Source organism: Pipistrellus kuhlii, unplaced genomic scaffold (genome assembly GCF_014108245.1).
Source record: "Pipistrellus kuhlii isolate mPipKuh1 unplaced genomic scaffold, mPipKuh1.p scaffold_m20_p_9, whole genome shotgun sequence".
In the NCBI taxonomy this organism is placed as follows: domain Eukaryota; kingdom Metazoa; phylum Chordata; class Mammalia; order Chiroptera; family Vespertilionidae; genus Pipistrellus; species Pipistrellus kuhlii.
The window spans coordinates 62,896,973-62,924,847 of record NW_023425595.1 but is presented as its reverse complement, the minus strand read 5'-3'; the positions used below and the strand labels follow the sequence as shown (position 1 = coordinate 62,924,847).

General features: G+C 46.2%; 1 long non-coding RNA gene, 1 other non-coding gene and 1 pseudogene across 2 annotated transcripts; all 3 read left to right on the top strand.

Annotated features, from left to right (window-relative positions):
* Positions 1-167: 167 nt before the first annotated feature.
* Positions 168-24,536, top strand: LOC118713723. The gene is made up of 3 exons (XR_006740848.1): positions 168-409; positions 818-936; positions 24,248-24,536. It is a non-coding gene; the product is annotated as an uncharacterized LOC118713723 (long non-coding RNA).
* LOC118713811 lies at positions 4,972-5,076 on the top strand. The gene has a single exon (XR_004986379.1). It is a non-coding gene; the product is annotated as a U6 spliceosomal RNA (small nuclear RNA).
* Positions 20,059-20,197, top strand: LOC118713869 (annotated as a pseudogene).
* Positions 24,537-27,875: the final 3,339 nt, after the last annotated feature.

Below are 27,875 nucleotides of genomic sequence, written 5' to 3'. Positions count from 1 at the left end.
TACCTTGGTTGCGGGCATATCCCCAGTAGGGGGTGTGCAAGAGGCAGCTGATCGATGACTCTCTCTCATCGATGTTTCTAACTCTCTATCTCTCTCCCTTCCTCTCTGTACAAAATCAATAAAATATATATATATAAAAAAAAGAAATCCTAGGGCTTGGGCAGTTGAAGGGCATGAGATGGTGGTTTAAGGAAACCAATGTTAATGTTGTTAATGGAGACTCCTAAAACCTGCATTTGAGGGCCACCTGTGGTTCTGATGCTCTCAGGCATGCAGTGGACTAATGTGGTGAGTGGGGATGGGAGTGGGTAGAGGAGATGGCAACTTGCCACTATTTTACAACACTGAGTAAAAAACTGTGAAGAAATCATGAAGTCATTGGCCTTTACATGATGGGACAGGAGTCTGAGTAAGACACCATCCGGCGCTTTGGGGCTCTCAGATGACTTGCACAAGAGGCATGTTTAAGGTTGACTCACAAAGCCACAATGGAGATAAGAAAGGCAGTTTCATGGAAGAACAGGGAAGGGAGAAATTAAGTTCAAAACACCTTCTGGGTGTTGCTTTCCCCTCCCCAACTAGATTGCAAGTTGTTGAAGGATAAATACTGTACATTTTTTTCTCTCTCATGATATTTAGGATGCCTGCTGTTGAGCATAGAGTAGGTGCTCAATATTTGTTCACTCTTACTAATTTTAATGCCTGCAGGGCTTATAACATACTCTGTGTATGTCAGGTACTTGGTTTTTGTTAAATGAATAAAATTAAATGTCCCTTTCTTTCATTCCAATACTTTATGTCTCTCATAACTTCCAAGGATTTGTATGAGATTTTTATTAGAATGAATCATGTGATGATCCATGACATTAGAAAGAAGTCCAACTTTATAGACAAGAAATTTCAATTACTGAATCAGCAAAGATGAATAAAAATGAGGTAATTCCCAACATTAAGGAGGTCACAAGTAAATGGAACGTTTATAAATTGTTAAAGGGTGAAGAATAGTTCAGTTTTGGGGGAAGGGATCCTGATACTATTTGTCAATAGCCTTAAGAATGCACCTATCTTTTGACCTAGATATTCAACCTCTGTGAACCTACCCTAAGGAAACAATTATGACTGAGTGGAAAGAATTACATGGGAGGAAGATAATCATAGCATTGTCCATGACAGTGACAATGGAAAATATCTTCAATGCTATCGATAGCAAGGAACTGTGTGTTGAGTATCTTGAAGCAACTTAGATAATGTGGTAGAAAAGTATTTGAAAAATGGGAACATGTTAAAGCTACATTAAGTGACAAAGGAATCACACACAAAATAAAGCAGCTCAGGAAGCTAGTCTGGCAGGAATTCTAGAGTTTTTTTGCCCTTTGGCTTTCTTTTCTGTAAAATGGTGACATTGCTATCTTCCCTGAAGGGATTGGTAATAAGTATTCAGAGCACTTGGTTCTGAGCCTGATGTGTAACAGATGTTCAGTTAATCGAGGATATTATTACCCAATTTCTTTAAAAAGGAAAAGACATATGTATATTTGCCCAGTAAAAGGGAGACCAGTAGAAATTACAGCAAAATATTAGCAACTAGTTTCCAACTAGTGATATTGTAGTGATTTATTCCCCTTCTTTGAGCTTTCCCCTTTTGACAAATTTTCTACAGTGAGCACTATAAAAATGATATTAATATTACTCAGAAACAAAGTACTTAGAAAATAAATGTTCCTGGGCTTGTATTAAAAATAAAAGAATTAGCTGAAACCTGTTTGGCTCAGTGGATAGAGCGTCGGTCTGTGGACTGAAAGGTCCCAGGTTTGATTCCGGTTAAGGGCATGTACATTGGTTGTGAGCACATTCCTGGTATGGGGTGTGTAGGAGGCAGCTGGTCGATGTCTCTCTCTCATCAATGTTCTCTATCTCTCTCCTCTCCCTTCCTCTCTGTAAAAAATCAATAAAATATATTTAAAAGAATTAAATGAATTATGAATTCATGTGTGTCAGAATTATGAGACCTTAAAAATTATTTGTTTAACATCCTTTTATAGTTCAGGAAACTGAGGCACTGAGAGAGAAAGTGACTTGCCTAAGCTTATACATAAATGACTCACAGGTTACACATTTCCAGAGCCAGTGCCTTTTCAACTATACTAGTCTGCTTTTGAGGACATGAGGCTCAAAAAGAGGGGCTCCTTGAGGTCTGGATATGCCTCAAACCACTGGAGTCACCAGATGTAGGGAGCAGCTCTAGGGTCAAGCCTCTGGCTGACCTGTGGCAAAGCCACAAACAAGTCCCAGCCTGGAGGGCAGAGCTCTCCTCGCATAATTCTAATCCTCCCTAATTCCTTCCTAAGCAGCTAATGGGCTGAGGGAGGTTCACCAAGTGTGGCCAAAACAAGAACATCTGTATACATGTTAATCTACCCTTGTTTTATTTTATTTTTTTATTTTTATTTATTTTTTTAAATAAGTTTTTATTGTTCATATTATTACAAATGTTCCCTCCCCCCCCCCCCCCCACCATTGCTCTCCTCCACCAGGTTCCCACCCTGCCCTCTGCCCTTTCCCCACTCCCCATTGTCCTCATCCATAGGTGCACAGTTTATGTTCAGTCTCTTCCCACGCCTCCCTCTCCCCTTTTCCCCAAGAATCGTCAGTTCACTCCCCTTCCATACCTCTGATTCTATTATATTCAACAGTTACTATTGTTCATCAGATTTTTTTTTTAAATTTCCTTGGTTTTTAGATTCACTTGTTGATAGTTACATATTTGTTGTTCATAATTTTTATCTTTATTTACTTTCTCTTCTGAAAGAACCTCCTTCAGCAATTCATATAATTCTGGTTTGGTGGTGATGAACTCCTTTAGCTTTTTTTTTATTAGTGAAGCTCTTTATCTGACCTTCGATTCTGAGTGATAGCTTTGCTGGATAGATTATCTTTGGCTGTAGGTTCTTACTATTCATCACCTTGAATATTTCTTGCCATTCCCGTCTGGCCTGCATGGTTTCTGTTGAGAAATCATCTGACAATTGTATAGGTGCTCCTTTATAGGTAACTACCTTCTTTGCTCTTGCTTCTTTTAATATTCTCTCTTTGTCTTTTGCTCTTGGAATTTTAAGTATGATGTGTCTTGGTGTGGTCCTCTTTGGATTCCTTTTGTTTGGAGTTCTGTGTGCTTCCTGGACTTGTAAGTCTAATTCTTTCACCAGGTGGGGGAAGTTTTCTGTCACTATTTCTTTCAGTATGTTTTCGATATCTTGCTCTCTCTCATCTTCTGGGACCCCCATAATTCTGATGTTGGTTCGCTTGAAGTTGTCCCAGAGGTTTCTTACATTATCTTCAATTTTCTGGATTCTCTTGCCTTCTAGCTTCTGTGGAGAAGTGTCTTCTGGCTCTTTATGTTCCAAATCTTTGACTTGATTTTTGCGATCTTCCCTTCTGTTTTTAGGACTCTGTAAAATATTTTTTATTTCAGACAATGTGTTCCTTATTTCTTGTTGATCCCTTATCATTTCTTGATGACTCCTTATTAATTCTAGTTGATCTCTTTTCATATCCTCATAGGTCTTATCCATCTTTTCTAGGAAATTCTTGAAAAACCTTATAAGTGTAGATTTGAACTCTATATCCAGATGCTTTTTGTCCTCCATTTCTTTTGTTTGTGATCTATTTTGTTGTCTCATTTCGCAGTTACAGATGGGATGGGGTTTCAGGGTGGAGCCTGCAGCTTTGGCTTCCGTCAGCCCCGCCCTATGCGGGTCCTTCAGTGCTCGCTGCCAGCGCCTCTGAGAGAAAGGTGCCCTCGATTTTCGCCTGCTGCCAAACAGTCTATGCTCTCCCCCAATGAGCCCGGTATTGGGGTTCAGTTCAGTTGGAAGTGGAATTGGAGGTGGCGTTCAGAGCAATCTGGAGCCCCAGTCTCCTTCCCGTCAGGGCAATCCCGCAGCACAGCCGACCGTCCCTTCTCTGCGTGCAGTGTGTGCGTGGCCGGGACCTCCTTTCGCCACTTCCCCGGGGTTCCGCCTTACAGCCCGGCTCCCTATGGCTGAGCCTGAGTCCCCGGGGTCTGGCCTAGAACTGGGGTTCAGAGCAGTCGGGGGCCCAGCACAGTCGAAGTTTTATCTCCTTTCCGCTAGGGAACGCCCGCCAGGCACTCCGCTTCTCCATCCTCTCCGGCTCCATCCTCTCCACGAGCCGCGTCTCCGTACTTTGGCTTTTCCAGCTCCTCCGCGCCTCCTTCTGGTTTTCTCCTTGCTTCTCGCTGTAGAATTTCCAGTCAGTCAACCTACCTGTATTTCTGGGCAATGTCCGTTTTATATTTTAGTTGTCTTTTATTGAAATTGTTGTGTGCTGCTGCGGCTCGATGTTCACCTGGGCGCAGCCATCTTGGATCCTTCTACCCTTGTTTTAATGAGACTATAAAATAAAGCCTTGGCTTGCAGGCTGGGTCTTTGTGTCCTCCTTTAGGCACAGGAGATCCACAGAGCCCCAGCCGTATTCTCTTGTCTGTCTTTTCTTCAATCTCCTGCCTCCTCAGGTTCACCCTTGGCCATGCTGGCGCAGCACAACCAGTAACACTCCAACTTTCCTACATTCCCTCCAAGGTCCCAGAGGAAGTCTTCTTTTTCCTTTCTTCTCTGTCAGGATAGAGCCAGACAGACTCCACTACTGGAATTTACTCCTTTCTGCCATGTAAGTTTGAACAAATTCCTTCTCCAAATTCTATTTTTTAATTCATTAAATAGAGGCAGAAATTCTTTGCATAATTTCCAGCCCAGCTCTGTCTCCTGGGAGTCAGAACCATCTATTCTATTCATCTGCACGTGGATATCTCACAGGCATCTCCAATTCCACATGTCTGACATGAATTTATTGTCTTCCCACCCAAGCCTGTTTTTCTTCCTGTATTTAACTTTGAAAAATGGCAGTATTAATGGTGAATGTGGGATCTTGGTTTGGCTAAGAAATAATTCAGTGCTCACTTCAGCTGCACATATACTAAAATTGGAATGATAGAGAAAACCAGTATGGCCCCTGTGCAAGGATGACAAGCAAATTTGTAAAGCGTTCCATCTATATCTATATCTATATCTATATCTATATCTATATCTATATCTATATCTATATCTATATCTATATCTATATCTATATCTATATCTATATTTTTAAAATATATTTTATTGATTTTTTACAGAAAGGAAGGGAGAGAGATAGAGAGCTAGAAACGTCAATGAGAGAGAAACATCTACCAGATGACTCTTGTACACCCTCCAGTGGGGATGTGCCCACAACCAATGTACATGACCTTGTCTGGAATCGAACCTGGGACCCTTCAGTCCGCAGACCGACGCTCTACCACTGAGCCAAACCGGTTTCGGCCACATATATATTTTTAAATAATTCTGAGCCAAGAGCTCTAATACAAGAAGTTTATTTAGGAAGTCACAGAGTAGAAGAAGTGAGCCATCTGGGCTGCATGGACTCAGGAAACAAGTTACAGAGGCAAAAGAAGGGCCCTTAGAGCTTAGGAGAATAGCAAAAATATGTGCCTGAGAAAGAAGGCACAGGCCTGTGGGAGAGAGAAAAGAGGAGAATGGGGGAAATGGGTCCTATATCTTAAGAGTTTTTATCTGTTTTCTAAAGGTGGGGATTTTAGGGTTGGTCTCAAGGGAGAATCTCAATAGAATATTCATCAACTTTCCAGGGTGGCCACTACTGCTTGGTCAGCAGTAGGTTAGGGAGTCACTAGTCATTGCAGCCAGTCCTGATGTGAGCCATGGCCTTGCTTCATCCAGATTTGTTGCTTTTCTGGACCTGGAGCTGAAACACAACTGAGACCTAGATGTTATCTCTAGTTTCACCGATACTCTGTCTCTGTGGTCAATAGACCCAAGGTTTTGTTTCTGAGATTATTTGATGCTGGTCAGAAACTCATGGTCCTGAGGGCTTAATGATTAAGGGAGTGGTCATGCAAGGGCTTCTTAGGAAGTCCTATGAAGTTATTCTCTGAACTAGGGGTGTCGAACTCAATCAGAGAAGGGGCCAAAATCTAAAATCCAGCCTAAATCGTGGGCCGAATGGTTTACTGAACAGTCATAAACTGTCATTGTGATGGAAACGCAGCGGAGTGCAGTGATGACAGCGCGGTGCGGGCCACATTGCAAGGCCTGGCAGGACGGATTTGGCCCGCGGGCCTTGTGTTTGACACAAGTCTGAACCATTGTTTGTCCTCTAAGAGGTCTAAACCACAAGACTAACGGCATGCTGGGGCAGGAGGGGGGGGGTGTGGAGTCCTAGCCTATAATTGTTGTTTTCTCTAGTTCTGCCCTTTGCTAGGCACCTGAGACATTATGCCCTGGTGACATTCTGTATCTCGCCTATATACAGTTCCTGTTCTGCTCATTCCTGTCTAACTGCTTACTCTATCAGCAGCGCAAAAATTCACAATGTCATTCTCTGTACTTCCTCCATTTAACCCCTTACTGATTAGTTGGCAGGCCTTGCTGAATAGGAGGAAGGTGGGAGGAAACATGAAAATAAACCAAATTGTCCTCAAGGAGCTTATCCTTGGGAGAGGGTTTGAGGAACATCAATCAGGTGGGAGGGAGGGTCACCATAAGCAAAAGACAGCTAGGGGACCGTGGGAGTTGAGATGAAGGGGAGATTAGTTTTAGCGGGAGCTTGGCGGAGAAGAGCTGGCATTTGATCTGGACCTGGTGGGCAGTGTAGAATTTGGACATGCTGGGAAAAGAAATTACAGACATGAATGCACAGTGGGGGAAAAACCCAGGAATGTTCAAGGAGGAGTTGAGCATTGTGGGAGAAGGAAGGAGGGTGATAGTGGGAGACAGAAGAGGAGAGAAAGGCTGCCATGGGCCTGGGGAAGGCTTTGACCTTCTTGAACAGGCCTCCTAACTGCAGAGCCCAGGGCCAGAGTGGCCACAGTTTGAGAAACAGGGCATAGAAAATTTCAAGGACATCATTTCCACTCTTTGGGCTGTTTGTATGGAAAATAACAAATAATAAATAAGTAATTACGCAGTAATGAAGTCTGTGTTTCATGTACTCACAGCTGTAAACCTACTTTTGCCCCACTCTATATGTTTAGTTCATTCCATGAGACTCAGCACTACTCTGTGACAGCCTCCCTGTCATGAGGTCAGCAAGACAGCCCCTGCCCCTATAGATAATCTGGTGGTACAGACAGACAATTACACATTTTCTTAAAGGCAGCTTTCCTTCTTGTATATGCTTCAGGCCCCATGAAACTTAGATGAGCCTGAAGCTATGAGATTGAGCAGTGATTTTCAGCTGCAATACCTGATTATTTAGTCAGGGGCACTGACCTCTTTTCCCTTACATTGTCTCATAAAACAAATGACGACAGCCAACACAGCAAGAGCTATCTGGTGTGAAAGAATCGAAACTATACCAATTTTATATATATATATATATATATATATATATATATATATATATATGTATATAAAATTGGTTTTTTTACAGAGAAGAAGAGAGGGATAGAGAGTTAGAAACATCGATGAGAGAGAATCATCGATCAGCTGCCTCTTGCACATCCCCTACTGGGAATGTGCTCGCAACCAAGGTACATGCCTCTGACCGGAATCGAACCCGGGACCTTTCAGTCTGCAGGCTGACACTCTATCCACTGAGCCAAACTAGTCTCGGCCTATTTTTTTTTTAAAAAAATCAGATCAGCAAAAGAGACAATTTTTTTTTGGCATGCCACAGACTTTTTGTAATTAGTTTGTGTGTGCCATGACATGAAAAGGCTGGAAATCACAGAGATGAAGGGTAAGGAGCTGGGGAGGAAGCCGGCTGACATGGACACTCCACCACGAATCTCACCTGTGTGCCTCTCAGTACAGCTGGCTTGTACCCGTTCCCCACAAACGCTGACCTCGTCACCTCTTACTCTACGTTCCTGAAGCACACAACACAGGGCTTCTCCTTCTTTCTCGCGTGGCTGAACCTCAGTCACACAATGCCCCTCTCAGTTTCTCCAAATTCTTTCCTGGCTCAAGGCCTCTCACATGCCATTGCTGGGAGCTGTCCCCTCAGCTTCTTGAATCGCAGGCTCCTTCTAATGTTTTCTGGGCTCAGATGAAATGTCCCTCCTCTGTCGTGACTAGAAGTGCCCCACAGCCTTGCTGATCCCTGGAATTGTCAGGCTGTAATTTTTGCATACCTGGCATGAATCAACATCTCATTTTTTCAAGGCACATTTCCTTTATATGGGTGACTATGTTGACTTTGTGTTCCATAAGTGACTCTTCTTATCCTTTATGTCATATCTCTCTTTGGTTGTTTGCTACTTTCTTAGTGATTTGTAGGAGTTCCTTATAACTCTGGATACTGAACATGTGTTGGTTGTGTATTATATTTTCCCTTAAAATGTGGCTTGTCTTTTACCTTTCTTTGTAGTGTGTTTTGCTGAACACACGTTTTTAATTTTAACACAGACACATTCATAATCTTCTCTTTGATGATTAGTGCTTTGTGTGTGAGGTTTTGTGTGTGTGTCCTAGAGAGGTCAACACTGACCCCTCAATATCTTTTTCAAAAGAAACAAAGCAACAGGTAGACATGAGAAAAATGTTTAATCTTGGAAATATAGTCATTAAACTTAAATACTCATAAAAATCTCTACCCTGGTCACAGGCAGAGAGGGAGTTAGAAAGAATGCAGCCAGGGCATGAAGAGATCAAAGGCATGCTCTAGGGCTGCTCCTCTTGGCCCCTGAACCTCTAGTCTGGAAACTGTCATGCTGTTGGCTGGTGGCTGGTGATTGGAGAGATACCTTTGATCTCTTCATGCCCTGGCTGTATTCTTTTTTCTTATTTAAAACATCTTTATTCTTATTTAAAACACCCTCTCCTTCTGTGAGGTTTTAAAAAGATATCCCCTATATTTTCCTTTAAACTTTGGATGCTTTGCTGTCACATTCATAGGTCTTGAATTTACCAGGGATTAATTTTGTGATTGTGGGAGATAAGGGCCCAGTTATTTCCCCCATATAGATAACCAACTACATCAACACCACTCACCGAAGAGGCCGTTCTCTCTTCCCGGGTATGTAAGGCTGGTGATGTAGGGTGGGCAGGGTGTTTAGATAGAAGGATAGGGAAGCCCTCTCTGATGAAGGGACATTTGAGCAGAGAGCTGAATGTCATGAGGGATGCTCACCTGGGGGATCTTCCGCTAGGCAGAGGGAGAAAGAAGTGCAGATGCCCTGAGGTGGAGTGGCTCAGTGTCAGAGGAGCAGCGGGGATGTCAGTGCAGGGCGCTGGGCCAGGAGGCTGGGATGAGAGGCAGCACTGGCCATTGGCATGCGTGCATCGCAGTAACGCAGACGCCCAATTTCTTCAGGACTAATTTTACAAGCCAGATTATTTTATTTATTTACTTAAAAATATATTTTATTGATTTTTTACAGAGAGGAAGGGAGAGAGATAGAGAGCTAGAAACATCAATGAGAGAGAAACATCGACCAGCTGCCTCTTGCACACCCCCTACCAGGGATGTGCCCGCAACCAATGTACATGCCGGTGACCAGAATCGAACCCGGGACCTTTCAGTCCACAGACCAATGCTCTACCACTGAGCCAAACCGGTTTCGGCTACAGGCCAGATTATTAAGGAACTTGCAAGACATAGCAAGTAAGGCCTTTGAACTTTGTTCTAAATGGGATTGCAGCCATTGGAGGGCTTGGGGCAGGGAATGACACAGGCAGGTTCACGTTCCTCAGTGAGCCCGCTGCCTGCTGCTGGAGGCTGAGCAGCAAGGCGGCTAGAGGTCAGCTAGGAGAGAGGTTAGGGCGGTTTGGATCTAGGCACAGGGAGGGAAGTTGTCAGATTCAGAGAACATTTCAAAGATTGAGTCACAAGAATTTGCTGATGGATTGGATGTGAAAGAAAGAGAGAAATAAACTAAGATGTCCCTTCATTCTCTTTTCCTGTTTTCCTGAAACTTCAATTGTGTGTTTATCAGATCCTTTTAATCCATCTGCCATGTTTTTTTTTTTTTTTTTTTTTTTTTTTTTAATCCTCACCTGGGGATATGTTTCCTTTAAGTAGAGAGAGAGAGAGAGAGAGAGAGAGAGAGAGAGAGAGAGAGAGAGAGAGACAGAGAAACATTGATGTGAGAAAGAAACCTTGACCAGCTGCCTCTGGTATACACCCTGAGGCCCTGACCAGGGATCAAAATCTCAACCTAAGTATGCACCCTGACTGGGCATTGAGCCCACACCTAGGCCAGGGCTCCATGTGCCATCTTAAGTAATCTTTCATACCTTTGATCTCTTCATGCCCTGGCTGCATTCTTTCTAATTCCCTCTCTGCCCGTGACCAGGGTAGAGATTTTTATGAGTATTTAAGTTTAATAACAATATTTCCAAGATTTTGTTTTGTTTCTTTTGAAAAGAATATTGAGGGGTCAGTGTTGACCTCTCTAGGACTGATCCTCTGTGGTGGTCCTCCCAGAAAAGGAGTGGGCATCCTGCAGGGACCCACAGGAGCTGTGCTCGTCAGGCCTGGACAGGGCCCGTGCTGTTCCAACCACGGGTCCCTGCCGCTAGGTTGCTAGCTCATATACTTGCAACCGCCCCGCTTGGACCCCAGCCTTGTTCACATCCAGGACTCCTGGTGTACCTCCCCACAAGGACACCGATGCCAAGTCCTGCCCCATCATTCTGCCGTCACACACATCGCAGCCTCTGGTTGTTCCAGGAAGAAGCTGATGTATACCTAGTCAACAGCTTCAAGGGCCGAAACCGATTTGGCTCAGTGGATAGAGCGTCGGTCTGAAGACTGAAAGGTCCCAGGTTCAGTTCTGGTCAAGGGCATGTACATTGGTTGTGGGCACATCCCCAGAAGGGGATGTACAAGAGGCAACTGATCAATGTTTCTATCTCTCTATCCCTCTCCCTTCCTCTCTGTAAAAAATCAATAAAATATATTTGAAAAAAATAGCTTCAAGGCCCTCGGTCTGAGGGTCACTGTCCCTCTGATGTCTGATGTCTGGCTGTGGCACCTCGGTGTCCTGCCTGGGGAGAAACGGGGCATGGGGACCGCCACATGCCCTCATGTTCCTCCCTATGAGCTCCCTGTGGCCTCTGCATGTGCTGCTTGGCCATTGCCCTAATTGGTACAGCAGACAGTACGCCTTCATCTCTCTCTGGAACAACCTCACCGCACTTCTGTGTATCGATTGTGCTGCTTCCAAAAACCAATGTCATCTGGATTGCTTCATGGTCAGATTACGAATGTTTTTGTCTGTTATGCTTAGCACTTGATTTCTTCATGTGTTTTGTAATTTTGAATATGCAGGTTCATTCTGAAAGGGATGGTTTTGGATGTTTTTCTTCCCGTATGTCCAACTCCACCTGCCTAGGGTTGCTCCTCTTGGCCCCCTGAACCTCTCGTCTGGAAACGGGCCTTATGCAGGCAGCTGGTGGCTGGTGATTGGAGATAATCTCTTGGTTTCTCCTTTTTATATTTTTCCTGCCTTTGCAATGTGTTTGGAGCAGCTGGGGTGCAATAAAACCAGCCCCATTGTGCTATCCTGTCCTAACAGATAGCCTTTTAATCCAAGGTGGGTTTTTAGCTCTCAAACTGTGGCTCTGAAAACCTCCTTGATAAGGCTTCTTCCAGAGTAACTGCGCCCTCTGGTGGCATGTAGGGGTATGGCTGACAAAGAGCCACCCAAAGAGCCAGGGGACATCGACCTCTTGTCTTCTGTGGACTCAGAGTTGGAAGCAATCTGAGACCACGAGACCAACCTCCCACCCAGTACCGAGTCTCATCTCCAACACACCCAGAAGATGGTCAGGTCAGTTTGGTTAGTTCCCTGTCTAGCAACCCACTCCATGCTGGACAGCATTTTTGAAGGAGCCGTTCTTGTATTGAGCAGTTAAGTTTCTCCCTGTAGCTCTCACCCACGGGCCCCCTTCCTATTTCTCTCAGTTGTTTGAGGGCAGCATTGGGCTTCTCTTCTCCTGGCTCCCTCCTTCCAAATGCAGTCAGCTGCTTTGTTCTGCATGAACTCTGGGATATCACGTAAACACGGCCTTATTTTGACCAGGGTGGAGACAGACTCCATTTGGTTCCTGTGAGGGTGCTGCCTCCTCACGCCTCTAAGCGGAAGAAGAACCGTTCCCTGCACCTCTGGTGGCCTCAGCTTAAGAATTCTCCCTGGTAGCTAACGGGTGTGGCATGTTTCACACGGAAGCATCTCCCTCTAGTGGCAACCAGGGTGTACTCCAAGATGTTTTTCTCCTTTCCCTAGATCTTTGCTCCAGAATTTCGTTACAGCTCAAGAAGGTCACCCAGATAAATTAAAAAAGAAAAAAAAAAAAGGATCCACTGAGAAGTGGGTGGGAGAGCTGCAAATTGCAAAGCTCCCCATCTGGCTTTCTGATAAAAATGAATTGATTTTGCAGTGGTGACTGGAGAGAGAGAGAGAGAGAGAGAGAGAGAGAGAGAGAGAGAGAGAGAGAGAGAGAACAAGCATGTGGGTGGGCTTGGCTTCCATTTCCATGTTTGTCATAAGTTTTCCATGCTAAAATTTGCAAATGGTTATACACATGTTAATTCGTCTCATTCCCAGAAACTCCAGTTTAGCTGTTCTTTTAGGCGGCTCCCTTATGAACTGGCTCCTTTCATTATTTTCTCTGTCCATCTCTACTTGCTAACGGTTCGAGTGGAGTTCCTTTAGCTGCGATAAACAGACTTTTTCAGACCCGTGGAGGGAAGTTAAGGAGGAAGTGGCACAACCGGGAGAAAGAAGGTCCAGAGGTCACACTAGAGCAGGAGCCCAGATCTTGGTCTGATTGTCCCAAATAAATCCCTGCCTTCTTCGCTCTGCAGGTCTCCAGTCTCCGCCTGCTGCTGACCAGCTCCCTTGCCTGGAATTCCCGCTTGCCTTTTCTCTCCATCACAGGTTCCGCTGATTCATAATGTTGCTTTATTCTTAGCTCATTGTGGTCCCTCCGGCATCTCTCGGCTCTCTTCACCTTAAGACACAACAGCGTTGGCGCCTGCCGCCCACTGACTTACTTGTGTGTGGCATCTCCCAGTTCTGTGTTCTGAGACAGAAACCTAGGTAATTAACACCATCTCCCAGCCTCCTTTTTCAAAAAATGTTAGGCCACACCTACGACCTCCGGCCAGCCAGCGAATTGACCGTTTGGGGGTCTGCTTCCTATTGCAATCATGTGGGTGGGGGGGGGGAGTGAGATACACAGAACAGCCTGGGATGCCCTTGTAGCACAGGCCCGAGGCAGGCCGCTCCTTTTGGAAGGGCAGGTGAGCGTGGCTCTCCATAGGGCTGTCCCATTGGAAGCTCCTGGGTAGTGGCTGTGAGTGGAGCCCTGTGGGAGCAAAGTGCTTTGCACTGGGGTGAAGGGGGGGGGGAGGGGCTGGCAGCTCCCACAGAATGGAAGCTTCAGGACAGCTCTGGGTGGATCCATCCTCTCCATCTATCCTGCTCTTTCCCATGCTCTTTGTGTGGCTGGTGTTGAGGGCAGGGGTGTGGGTCCCTGGGGTGGCACCACTAGGAATCACCTTGTGGGTAGGTGGACCGGTTGCTGATGGGGGACAATGCCACATTAAGCCAGCGGAGACTGGGGATGGAGGTGGCACCCTAGCCACTGGTTGATCAAACAAAACTGATTGAACTTAGAAAAAGATACCATTTCCTCAAGACACTTCCAATGGCATTTTCCAGAAAACTGACATACAACCGGGCTGAGCTTGCTCTGCTGCTTGCGCTGCCTCCCTGGCCACACTGAGCCCAGCCGCCACTCAGCCTGCCAGCGCCAGAGGTATCCTTGCAACGACCTCACGTGGCTGGAAATTAGTGGATCTCCCACTCAGGGGACATATAATACATGCATGGGTTTGGGAATATAGAAAACTTTCAGGGGGAGGGTGGAAGAAAATGAGCCATTGCTGAGAACTTCCCACATACGAGGTGCTACGCTGTTTGATGTACAGTATCTCTACTTTTGCATCAGATCTGTGTTGTGACCGTCATCACTCCTGTGTTACACTGAAGGCCCGGGGGCTCAGGGGCTCAGCTAGGGCTGCTGAGGGGGACGTGGGCATTGCTCCAAGGGGTGCTCTGTGCCTTGTGGTGACAGGGGCCAGAGGTGGGGCCAGCAGGTCCCCTGCCCAAGCCGCTCAGCATGAGAAGGCAGAGCCGGGAGTGGAAGCCATGCTCTTTCCACTGCACCAATCTCTGGAGACCCCATAGCAGTACAAAGCAACTGAGCTAGTTTCCCCCCCTCTCCTTAGAGACAGTTCTATTCGTGCATTCTGAAACCAAATGCAAGAAACATGGAGTTTTCTCCAAAACAACAGCAACCTCTCAGAAGGAAAAGTGAGAACCTGCTACATGTGACGCCTACTGCTGTCCCAGGCTATTATCAGTGAGACCCAGAGTCCTCTGACGTCTGGGCTGGACTGTGACCGGCACCAGGTGGCTTTGGCTAGGAGGACGCCAATCGGAAGACGGAAGTCAATGCTCAGTTAGAGATTTCCTTCCCCACAGAAGTTTGGTTTCCGGTCTGGCATGGGACCGAGCATCTCAATCTTTAAAAGCTCCCTGCTGAGTCTAGGGACAGCCTGGGCCCAGAAGCCTTCAGCAATCAGCCTTCATCCTGGGGAGGGAGGGGCAGCCCGGAGGAGGCAGGTGGCTTGCTCAGCACCAGCTGGTCAGTGTGGCTACTGAGTGAGTGTGTGATTCCCTCTGGATCCTCTGTTGGCCTCAGAGGGCCAGGAAAAGGTGAAGCAAGGGGAAGGAGAGAGAGGTGGATGACTGTTGGGAGAGAGAGCGATGTCATGCGTGTCTCTTAGGCTAGGTGGTGGGGGCAGGAGGGAGACAGCTAATTGTTCCCCCGGGGGCTCAGTGCGCTCTTACCCACCACGTCATAGTACGCCGATCCCTGGAGGTATCACTGTGTGAGCAGAAACCAGCTGTGACTCATGCCAGGAAACTGCCTGCTCCTGCTACTAGTGAGGGTGAAAGGCAAAGCCGTTGAAGAAAAACACCTAAGAATACAGCGGCTTAAAGAACCTCATGGCGGAAGGAGGTTCCTTTCTCCCATTCAGCAGAGTGGTGGGTAGCTGAGCTCATTTAGTCCACACGGGCACACAGAGATCCACACCACCCGGGGCACCAAACCGCCAACTAAGCTGGGCCCGGGAAGACGGTGCCCTTAGGTGACATGGGCCACTGTTGCTCATTCCCAGTGATGAAAACGGAGTCCCCTGAAGCAAGGGGCATGAGAAATGAAGGCCCTTCCTGGCAGCAGGGCCCAGCCACAGCTGTTCCTCTCGAAGGAGAAGGCAGATTTGGTAGCCTTCAAAGGAACTTACCCCTGGTTCCCTCTCCACCCACTCTTCCGGTCTGAAGCATTTTGAGCACCTCCTGGGAGTTGGCCAGGCCTGGGAGCGGGCACAGAGCAGGATGTTTTAAGCAGGGAACACTCCTCAGAAGCTGTTTGGACTGCGCTGTGAAGATGAATAGGCCTGCGACGAGGGGTACGCCAGGCAGAAGACAGCTGTGCGAAGGTGGGGAGGTGGATGGGACGAGGGAAGGACTGAATGTGACAAAGTGCCTGGTGGTGGCCAGAGAGAACAGGAGAGCCAGATCATGTGGACTCTCTCATGAAGCTAGGACATCTGCATGTGTTGGGGTGTGTGTGTGTGGGGGGGGGTTGACCCCAAAATTTTAAACTTCATTGAAAAGAAAGTTACATCTCCTAGGACAATGGAAATGAAGGAGAAAATAAACAAATGGGACTACATCAAAATAAAGTTTCTGCACAGAAAACAAACAAACAAACAAAGAAACAAAAAAAAAAAACATCAACACAACAACTAGAGACCCCACTACATGGGAGAACATATTTGCCAATGATACATCTAGTAAGGGGTTAATCTCCAAAATATATAAGGGACTCATACATCTTATCAAAAGGAAGACAAACAATCCAATAAAAAAATGGGCAAAGGGCCTAAATAGACACTTCTTCAAAGTGGACATACAGATGGCCAGGAGACATGAAAAAATGCTCAAAGCCACTGATCATCCGAGAGATGCAAATCAAAACGACAATGAGGTATCACCTCTCACCTGTCAGAATGGCTCCATCCACAAATCAACAAATGACAAGTGCTAATGAGGATGTGGAGAAAATGGAACCCTCGTGCCCTGCTGGTGAGAATGCAGGATTGGTATAGCCATTAAGGAAAACATATGGATTTTCCTTAAAAATTAAATCTGGGACTTTGCTGTGGAGAGCACCTCCTCTGTTCTTACGTGCTGCTGTTTCCTCATGTTAGTCATTTTTGCGGAAGGCGGGCTGCTGTAGGGAGGCTGGGGTTGCTGCGGCATGTGGAGGTGCTGTCACCAGGAGGCAGCAATAGGGACCAACACAGAGCTCAGGGATTCCCGGGCCCCAGGGCAGAGATGGTGAAGCTGAGTCTGGGCAGTTTCTTCTAAAGTCACGAGGCAGGCTCAGCCATGAGAATGACAGTAGCCTGTGGCCAAGTTCTTCCCAGAGTCATTCTCTTGTGGGTTGTGATTTTAGCAAACCACCCGACCAGTGCAGGGCCCTTGGATGCACATTGGGCTAGATGACCTCCAAGGTCTTTTCCAAGGTCCTCTGGATGCTGACAGCAGTGAGACTAGAATAATGGTGACTGTGTCTTCCCAACCAAATGTTAGAACACGTGACCTGGCAGTTCTCATTCTTCACAGAGATTTAGTAAACTCCTACTATGTGTCAGGCATAGTGCTGAAGGGACAACAGTGAATAAGTCATGGCTCCCACCTGAAAACATCTCCCAGTCTGGTTGGGGAGACACCACACATCCTATGTAATAAAAACCTAATATGCTAAGTATCCGGCTGTCTGTTCAACCAATCAAAGTGTAATATTCTAATGATATGTTAAGGCTGCTCAATTACTCGCTATGATGTGCACTGACCACCAGAGGGCAGATGCTCCAACCAGTAGGTTAGCTTGCTGTTGGAGTCTGGCTGATTGGAACTGAGTGAGTCAGGCCAGACACAACCTGGAGCCCTCCCCACTCCCTCCCCGGCTGGCCAACCTCCTGTGTTCCTTCCTGGCCCTGATCATGCACTGTTGGGGCCCTTTGGCCTAGCCTGTGCCCTCAGGGGATGTCAGAGAGCTGGTTTCAGCTGGATCCTTCTCAACACAGGATCTGCCCCCTGGTGGTCAGTGCGCTCCCACAGAGGGAGCACCGCTCAGCCAGAAGCCAGGCTCATGGCTGGCAAACTCAGTGGTGAGGGCAGAAGCCTCTCCCTCCTCTGTGGCAGTGCTAAGGATGTTCAGCTGCTGGAGTGGGCCCAAGCAGTCAGTTGGACATCCCCCAAACGCTCCCGGACTGTGAGAGGGCACAAGCTGGGCTGAGGGACCCCCTGCAAGTGCACAAATTTCATGCACCGGGCCTCTAGTATAATTATAATGCAGTGTGTGTTGAGTAGCAGAATCCTGTTTTATGTGCACAGAGGAGGTGTACCCAACCCAGACTCTGGGGTTAGGGAGGTTCTCTGGAGGAGGAACCAAGGGAATTGAGTCTTACAGAATGAGCAGTGGTTTGCTGGGCCAGGCAAAGGGAGTGCAAAGATGAGGCGAGGGCAGGTGGGTGGTTTTTCTGCCTGACCCTCAGGTTGAGGTAAGGTCTAAAGGCAAGCCCTATGAAGAGGGGACAATGACAAAGCACGGGCCCAAATTCAAATGAAGGAGAAGGGCCCTCCCCTTCCAATGAGGGTCTCCAACTCAGTGCCCAGCCGCCAAAGACTGACCTGTGTGACCCCTTTGGAGTTCCTCCCAGGAGTCACGGCAACCTAAAACTCCCTGGGCCTGCAGGTGAGGACCCCTGCTTCATTGGAGGACTGTCAAACGTGGGCCCCTTATGCCCAGTGCAGTGCTGAGAGCAGGAGGTGGTGGTGGGGGCAGCCTGTGTATGCGACCTGACCGGTCGGGGCGATCAGCAGGGATGTGGCAGTGAGAGGTGTCGTTAAGTTTACAGCGGGCAAGGGCCAGGCCAGAAGACATGTCTCCAGGAGGCCCCTCTGTGCCTGGCTGCAGGCGTCCAGGAGGCAGGGCCTTCCAAGGAGGACACCGCTGCTGGTTCTGCTGGAGGTGGGCTGCCCTCCGGGCCTCCAGAAAGTGCATTCCAACCTGGCCATTTCCTCTTCTCAGACTCTGGGAATTAGCCCGCAGGCTCTGTTTCCTGACTTTGCTGCTGGCCTCAGCCCTCTGAGGAGATAATGGAAGTCCACGGAAGGCACAGTGGTCTCCCAAAAAGCAGCCTCAGGGTCAGTCCGACTGGAATTTGAACCTTAGCCCAGCCATCTGCAAGGTGAGCAGCCCTCAATGCTTTAACTTCTCTGAATCCTGATTCTCTCCCCCAGGGAACGAGGTTAATCGTATCTATTTTTAAACAGCTGCTGAGAGAAGCAAAGGGACTGACTTCTAAAGCTCATTCTTCGTACCTGTGGTTCTCTGGTAGCGGCTGCACTCATTCACCCACCAACAGTTACCTACTGGCTACTTAACTGCTAAGCATTGCTCTCAGGCTCTGTGCTGTGGGGTCCCAGGGCCCGCCGTGAATTCACAGCGCTCCGCAGGCCATATGAAGTGCTTAAGCCACTCCTGAGATCTGTCTGGCTCTAAGCAGACTGACTCGCCCGGGACAGTTTGCATTTCCCCCGTTAGATCGCCTTACGGGTCTTTTGATGGCACCGTGTCTGTGGGGGTGCTGGCTCTGAGTGGTCGCTGTGATAAAAACCAAGTGCTTGGGGAAATCAATACACAACAGGAAATGCGGGTGGTGGTGCCCCCTCTGACTCCCAGGTTTGAGATGCTCTTCGCAGTGTCCAAGCAGCACACACTTCCCATTAGCAAGTAGTTGTGGTTATTTAAGAATAAATTAGAAATATCCCCCCCACCCCCATGGATATGTGTTATTATTTTTCTAATAGCCGCTCAGTATTAGGACCTTATTACAGTATCTGGGCTTTAATGAACAGAACCCTTAAGTATTTCTTTTGGCCTAGGAGCCCCCAGGGGCAGGCACCCTGAGAGGAGCAGCTGGAAACCCCCGTGGGCTGGGGATGAGCTCCGGGGAAATCTTTCTGTTCCAGCGCGGGGCCCATCCTGGGTGTTTGTCCTTCCACAGACCCAGGAGAGTGTGTGTGCGCGCGTGGGGTGGGTAACACTGCCGACCCTGCGGGTTTTCTAACTGGCGGGCCGCCTGTCTGACCTTAAGATCACCTGGGGAACTCTGCAAAAATAGCTTCCCACCTCGCTCTAATTCAGTGGGTCTGACAAAGGAATCTGAGTTTAAAAACCCCTGCTCCAGCTCTCATTCCCTTAGGCGGCAGGATGGCCCAGATTTGGGGGGGCTGGAGGTTAACCCGGGTACAGCGGGGTGGGAGGACAGGGGACCGGCTGTGGTCGGGGAGCGGTGCGTTTCCGGATGGATCTCCAGTGGGTGAGGAGCGCGGGCACCTGCCGGCCGCACTCGTGTCCACGTCCGCCCTGGGCGCGCAGCGGGCGTGGCCCGGAAGGGAGCCCGGCGGGCGCGGGGAGGGTCACCCGGTGGCACCCCTGCCCCGGGCCCAGAGATCGTGTGCCTCCCCGCCGAGTGCCCACTGCCCCAGACGCCGGGGAGGGCTGGGGCGGGGCGGCTGTGGGCGGGGGAGACGGCGGAGTGCAGCGGGAGCGCGGCCGGGAGGGGGCAGCAGCGGCCCGCCGGCGGCCGGCCGGGTGGGCGGGGTCCGGGCGGCAGGACCGGCTCCGAGGCCGGTGGGGGGCGGGGACCCCCGGGGAGGAGCGGCGCCGGACTCCAGGGATGGGCTGGTTTGGCGTGGGACCGTCTCCTTGGCGAGCTACACCCGCCGGGTTCATTCTCTGCACACGGTTTGTGGGGGAGCGAGACGGTAACCCCGAGCTGAGCCGAGGCCCTCGATGTCCGCTGGAAGCATTGTCTAAATGTGGTGCCATCGCTTCTCGGCCTTTTGGCTAAGATCAAGTGTAGTATCTGTTCTTATCAGTTTAATAAATGTGGTGCCATGTGCAGAATGAGTGTTTTTTTTTTTTTTTTAGGGAAATGAGGGTGTGGGGATTAATAATAATTCCCTTGGCGGTGTCTAAAATTCTATTGAAGATGCGGGTTTTTTTTGGTCTTTTTGGGGGTGGGTGTGTTATTTTGATATATATAAATTTTAAAAAAATTTTTTTCCCCCATCACCATGTATTCGCTCTATGCCTCTTCCATCCCCACCTGCGTTTTTGTGCCTTAAGTACTGTCCCCTCTTCCAGGCCCCGGGAAGGAGCAATGCATTAGGACATAAACTCTGTGGAGTAAATCGATGACTTAATCGAATCTTCCTTTCTGCCAAGAGAAAGGGTAGCTCAGGAAACACAGAGCGCGAGAGCACATTAATTGGTGCTTGCTGATGGAGCCTCGGGGAGCAGTGCCCTCCTGGGGAATGTCTCAGAATGGGCTGCGGGAGGGAACAGCCAGCCAGCTGTGACTGCACTAGGGAGGACTACCGGGGTTGTTCAGTGCATTGCAGCGCTGTTGTTATTATACCAGAGGCTCCATGCTCGAAATGCATGCAAGAGGTTTGGCCCCCCCAGCCCCTCACAGCCCTGGCTTCATCTGGAAGGTCATCCTTACAGTGGTTTTGCTGTTCGGTCTAATTAGCATATTAGCTCTTTATTATATAGGACTAGAGGCCCAGTGCATGGGTGGAGTCCCTCTGCCTGGCCTGCAATGGTGTTGATGGGGCTGATGGGGGCAGGGGGCAGCCAGCAGGGGAGGGGGCGCCGGGAAGGACCCTGGGAGGTTGGTCGCAGTGGGAGGCTGGCTGTGGGAGTGCACTGACCAGCATGGGGCATCTCCATTGAGCCACTGCCCCTTGGTGGTCAGTGCGTCGTCATAGCGACTGGTCCACTGGTCCTAATGGTCTCTTAGGCTTTTATATATGTAAACAAGAGGAAGAACCTGTATTTATACTTTAATAAATTATAAAATTTGTCCGCTTGCCTTCTATGTTCTCTCTTTGAATTAGGGACATGGTATGGCATGGTATGGCGTGATAAACTTTTGAGCCAGGCCTTCCTGGCGTGGAGATCCTCCCTCCCTGCCACCCAGTGGTTACTGGCTGTGCAATTGTGGAAAACACTACTTCTGAGCCTGTCTTCTCATCTGTAAAAATGGGAAAACGGTGGCTACTTGACCGGTTGGTGTGAGTGTTAAATAGTGGATGGAAAACACCTGGTATAAGCGCTGACTTCCAGTCCAAGTGCTGTGTGAGTATGACAGTTACCGCGGAGAGCGTCCCTGTGATCTGAATTTCTGTGACTTTCTTGCTGACACCAGGGATGCTGTTGAACAAGGCCAGTCCGTAAACAAGAGCTCTGCATCCCGTCCTTCCAGACTGTAGGAATGGAAACTGTTCCTTCACACCAAGGAATAGAAAATACTCGTATGCAGTAAGGTCCAACCATAATCTGAAGACTTCTTCCAGGAATTTAACATTTGTTTATTCTTGCAACAAATTAAAAGCTAACCTGTGTGTTGCCTACAGGTCTTCACCCTAAATACCTCGAGACAGCTGGAGGAGGTCACTGGGGGAAAATAGAAACATATGTAATACTTTCAACAATAAAGAGTTATTAAAAAAATAAATACATCAAGACAGGGATGAAGTTTTATTTATCTTTTTATAGTCAGCCCCCTACTCTCATATGTAATGGGTTTCTTTACTTAAAATTTTTTTTTTATTGTTTTTTATCTAGAGAGAAAGGGAGAGGGACACACAGAGAGAAGCACGGTTGTGAGAGCATAACATTGATCTGCTGCCTCCTGCACACCAACCAACCAAGGGGATTGAGCCTGCAACCCTGGCCTGTGCCTGAACTGGGAATGGAACCGGTAACCTTAGTGCAATGGACGAAGCCCAAACAACTGAGCTGGGCTGTAATGGGTTTCTAAAAAATGTTTGTGAACACCAGTCAATATTTTTTCTAATTGGTAAAGTCAAGAATAAAATGGTGTTTTTAGGTTCAAAACTGTAGAATGAAGACTTTTGTATGCTTTTATTTCCCTCTGTTTTTCCTTCTTTTCTGAAAGTTGACTAGTATATGGGTTTGAGATCTGGGTTACTATTAAGTTATTTTTTGATGTATGTTTCCTGGTTCTTTTTTTTTTTTTCCTTTCACTTTCTGTCTTGAAATTATTTAAACAATTATTTTATACCTTTCTCTATGTCTAGTTGGTTTCAGTGCTCACTGCTAGTCCTTTTATATTTTGAGTTTCCCAATTTTGAGATCTAATTTTAAATCATCACTTGGGCAGTTGAATTTTAATATTTTTAAATGAAGAATACAAGAGTGGCAGACATTTTGAGCTTTTTTTCTTTCTTTTTAAAGAAAAAATATTTTTATTGACTTCAGAGAGGAAGGGAGAGGGAGAGAGAGATAGAAACATTAATGATGAGAGAGAATCATTGGTTGGGCTGCCTCCTGTAGGCCCCACACTAGGGATTAAGCCTGCAACTGGCAATGTGCCCTGGCCAGGAATTGACCATGACCTCCTGGTTCATAGGTCGATGCTCAAGCACTGAGCCACGCCGACCAGCTTGCGCTCCTTCTGCTGTCTCCTCTTAAAAACTAAAACTTACCTGCTAGTGAAATACTGGAGTCTAAATCTTTTCCATGTCAAAAGTCTGCCTATATTGCTCTATGGTTGTGGAGGAAAAGATCAAGGTCAGCCTGTTTTTTATCCATTTATAGATAATCCATCTTCTTCTTCTTCTTCTTCTTCTTTTTTTTTTGTCTGGATGTATATATAAAACACATTTTTTAGTTATTTATAATCTAAAAACCTGTGAAGATATTTCTGGGTATGAGTCCTTCTTATTTATTTTTACCTGGAACTCATTAGTGAACCCATTTCATTCACCTCAACTTCCCTTCTTCCCATCTCTTTTTGAAAAGTTTTCTTTAATTTTATCTTCAGTGATTGCTTCTCTTTTTGATCATCTGGATTCTTCTTCGGAAACATAATTCTTACACTGGATCTCTAGTCCTCGTCTTTCATAGATGTCATCTTCTTTTTAAATTATTGTATTTTAGTGAATCTAAGACAGTATTGATTCTATGTAAGAAGCTCTATCATTTTATGTGTAACTAAGCAAGAAAAATGCTGCTAATTAAAAGATGCTGTAGTGCCAGGATTAGAGTCCTGTGAAACTGGCAAGTTGATCATACCAGCTTCTTTTTTGCTTCAAATGTGTCTACTTTGAGAGATTTGGCAGTTTCTCCTGCTATTAACCGCACTGTTTGGCATATGACAAGCAATCCTTTTTACACACGGATCAGTTACAGAACATAACAGAACTTCTACTTAAGGATAACTTCTTTTTCCTTTTTTGAGTTCTGTAAAGAACTTGTTTTTTCTTTAAAAAAACAACAACAAACTTTCTCCAACAGCAGATATTTGCATCAATAATATAAAATTGCACCCCACTGCTCTAATTCCATGCCTTTCTGCATACACAATGCTTCTTGTTTCCATGCCAAATCACAATGTAATCTTTTAAAAGACGTTTGCAATGGCAATTAAACTCACATGTAATCACTTATAACATGAACACTGAGCCCAGGTTCCCCATGCTCAGGACTTGACAACCCACCATGACAGCCCTCTGGTCCACAGTGATTGTGAGATGCCACTGACTGTAAGGCTTATCTTGATTTTCAAAGTGTTAACATGTGGAAAAATGGGTGTCTTACAATAGATAAGTTATGATAGTTTCAATTATTGTTCTCTTTCTTGGCATCTTGAAAGTGTTTCTCAAGTTTTCCATCCGTAATTACTTGTTTGATTTTTCTGCCATGTCAATTCCACTCATTTTATTGCTTCCTATATATGGCTTTTAATTATTGTTTAATACTTTTATCTTCTTGGAAATTAAAAAAAAAAATCAAAACCAGCTTCCCTTCCATGTTTTCTGGAAGACCAAAATTGTTTTTTATAGTCCCGAAGCCCCTTGATACTTATCCAGCTATTGAGTTCTAGTCAATGGAATGGGAATCTGAGTGATGTCTGTGACTTACAAGACTTCCACATAAGAGCATTCAATGAGCCTCTCCTTCATTCTCTTTTGCCCCCATTCTAGCTGAGGGCCAGGAGATGACAATAACCACCTGGGAGGCCACCTGATGGTTACCCTGGATGCCCAATGGTAAAGAGCTGTTCTTGGGTTATTTTGTAAGTGACAGATCAACTTTTATTATATTTCTTCCAATATACAAATGTTGGCTGTATTTGTACAGCAGATGAAGTTACTGTAATAATTCAGATTCTGAAGTCATTATGTATCTTTTCTAAAATATTCTTACAAAATTCTTGCAAAATGCCTAGGAGAACTCACCTGGATTTTGCTTTCTTAGTTATTTACTGTTGCTGCAAAAAAAGAGACTAACTTGGACAATGAAACTTAACTTGATCAATGAAATTATCTCAAATGAGATAATAAAGTTATTATTGCATTTTAACGTTCCCATCATTTCTGCTAAAAAAAAAAATAAAGTTTCAGAATACCATCTTTCCCCATTGAGTGTTCCCCATGTCGTGTTCTTTTGCTCAGATATTTGATAAAGAACAAGGGGTTGACACCTGGGTGGATAATAACTGACTATTGTTTAATGTTTCAAATAAACTATTTTTAAAAACTCCACTTCTTAAACTAACTTCTGTATCTATGTCCTGAAAGGTCTATATCACTGTTATTTTAAAAGAATCACAATGAGGCTTAGCATAAACAAAGAAACTCTCTCCTATTACATTTTTGTTGGAAATTATAATGTCATCCCAGGTGACAGTCTTTGAAGCTTATCCTGGTATCAGTTTATCTCAGCTTGTTTTCCATATAGTTTTAAGTTTCAACTTTATAGGGCCACATCATGGTTTTTTTTTTAAAAAATATTATAGATGTCAATTTCCTACAATTTTCTTCTGGTTTCTATAGCAAATCTTCTTCAGAGGTGTGTTCTTTATTTTAGTCTTCTGGGTGATGTTCTCTTTCCTGTGTGTAACATTGTTTTTCTGTAGATCCCATAGCGTTCCTGCACCCCCTCATTTTAATTACCTTTAAGCAAGTAGAGCTCTATGGAGACTTGGTGTGTGCTAATGGAGAGGAAGTATGGTTGTTATTGGTTCTGCTCACTGTCCTATTCTTTAGGTCTGTAGCTGGAGGGCCAGTTGAGGTGCACAGATCTTCAGCAGTTTCCAGAATTGATAGGATTCATCTTGTGAGCCCTACTGAATGGATGTGGGATCTCCTACCTATTCTCTGTCATACAGAACTGACGGAGTAGGTGAAATCTGACTCTCTTGCACCAACTGCCTCTGGCCTGCCTATGAAGCATCAGCTGTGGGAAAAGCATCTTCCAAAATGTGCTGGGCCATTGCCAGTTCTTTTCCACTTCCTGCTTCATGGTTTCCAGGACTAGGAGCTCTGAAGCTGTTAGGAGCCCAGACCCTTCATTTACTCTTGTCCTCTGCTCCCCTCTGAAAGAAGCATTCATTGTAAACAAAGGCCTGGTCAGGACATACATGGGACTTTGTCTGCTTCTCCATGTGCATGGGGTAAGATGGATGCCTCATAGCTCCCAAGCTCTCTTCTTCTTCATTTGAGAAAGCCAGCTCAGATGGATGGCTGCCTCTCCTTGCCTGGGTGTATATAGGTATGTGAAGATAGCAGTATGACTGCTGGTTCCATCTAAGGAATGGAAGGCAGTTCTCAGAGAAAGAGGCTCACTGTGACCTGGGCAGAATCCCTAAATGTGTTTACCATTCCCAGCCTTTGGGACAAAGCCCATTAGGTCATGTCACGGGAGGAGCTGGAGTACCTGCCAAGATCGTTCTCTTGGCTTATGAGTGACCTGGTGGAATGGAGCACCAGTCTTCCCATTGAGCTGTGGGTCTTGGGGGGCTCTTGTGAGGAGTTGCTGAGTAATTTATAAGTCTGCACACCTGCATCTCCAGCTGTTTCCCATTACATTTTCCTTGGTGTTGGGCCCACTTTCCTTGAATCAGAAAGACTCTTTAATATGAAATCCACATTTTGCAAACCTTCTTTTTAGCAGTGGCTTTATTTGGAAACTAAATCTCTCTTTGATTCTAAAGCAGGCCCAGTCACAACTGGATATGGCACACTTGCCACCATTGCTTTTCTTATTTTGAGGGTAGAAATGAAAACATGTTTCTCATGGAAACATTCAGTGGAAGAGATTGGCCTAGGAGTCTGAAGTCCTGGATTTTAACCTTCTTTTTAAAAAATATATTTTTTATTTATTTCAGAGACTAAGGGAGAGGGAGAGAGAGAGACAGAAACATCAATGACGAGAGAGAATCACTGAGCAGCTGCCTCCTGCACACCCCACTCTGGGGATCTAACCTGCAACCCGAGCATATGTTCCGACCAGGAATTGAATCATGACTGCCAGGTTCATAGGTCCATATCCAACCACTGAGCCATGCCGGCTGGGCTGGGTTTTATTCTTGACATGGCCCTTTTACATAAAACTTCAAGACTTTGGGCAATTTTATCAATGCACCCAAATCTCAGTTTTTAAATGAATTAAGTGGGGATAATAGCACTTTGTTTACCACCTATCAAGTGCTTTAAATATAATAAAATATCTCTAAATATAAGGCATATTTATTTCATGACATTGAATGGATTATTCATAACTTTCCAATAATATTTCAACGGTTAAGAGAGATTTGTAGTGTGACATCGGGAGGAGAGGTAGGGACTTAGAGTGTTAACTCCTCTAATAGTATAGGTAAGCCCGAGGCAGAGCTGGGGCTAAGCATAACATTTTGGTCCTGATCCTCACCCACCTGAGGTCTTACACTCGAACACAGATCTCCTCCACATCCTTTTTCTTTCTAACAGAACTTGTAGGAAGTTTTGTAGTTGAGTCATTCTGATCTGGGATCCAGGAAGAGACTGCAAGTTGAGCAGCGCTCTTGACCGCAGCACACACGATGAGCAATTCTGTGTGCATCCTGGACAAGACCTTGGAGCTGGAAAGTGCTCACTGGGTGTCAGCGTGTAAGCTTTTTCTCCTCTTCCTTTATTCAGTCATATACTGGGGTAGTGAGGGACTCAGTAACACTAAGTGAGGCAAACCCAGTGGACAGTTTTCTCTTTCTGTGCCTTCTAGAGACTTTGTGAGGATGAATCAGGGTAATATGAAGTGACAAAACCAAGAGAAATGAGGCCTCACTCCCTTTGGTTTTGGTCTGTGGAGAAAATGTGACATGAAAAGCAGAATGAGTAGGTTCCTCATCATAGCACTTGACCGTTTGTGAGGGCATCATGGGTCCTGAGTCACAGGCCCTTCCAAACAGCCCATGGACTGGGTGTTGTTATTGCCACTGCTCTACAGTTGAGGACTCTGGCGTTCAGAGACATGAGGTCACATGCCCAAGGTTACACGGTCAGGAAGTACTGTCAGAACTGGGACCTCATTCCGGGTTTCTTCCTCTTGACATCCATCCTCTCATGCCCACATGGGGAGTTTTAAAACGCTGATACCTTTATCCTGCCCCCGCAGACTCTGAGTTATCTGGCGTTGGTCCTGCCTCATTATTTATATAGCTCGCTTCATATGTTCTTGATAGCACTGTTACGTTTTCAACAGTTACCAACATTCTTTTCCTCTGAGCCTGGCACTTTGTAGAACAAGGGGTCCCCTTCTTTCATCCTTATAATTGCCAAGTCGAGATCCTTT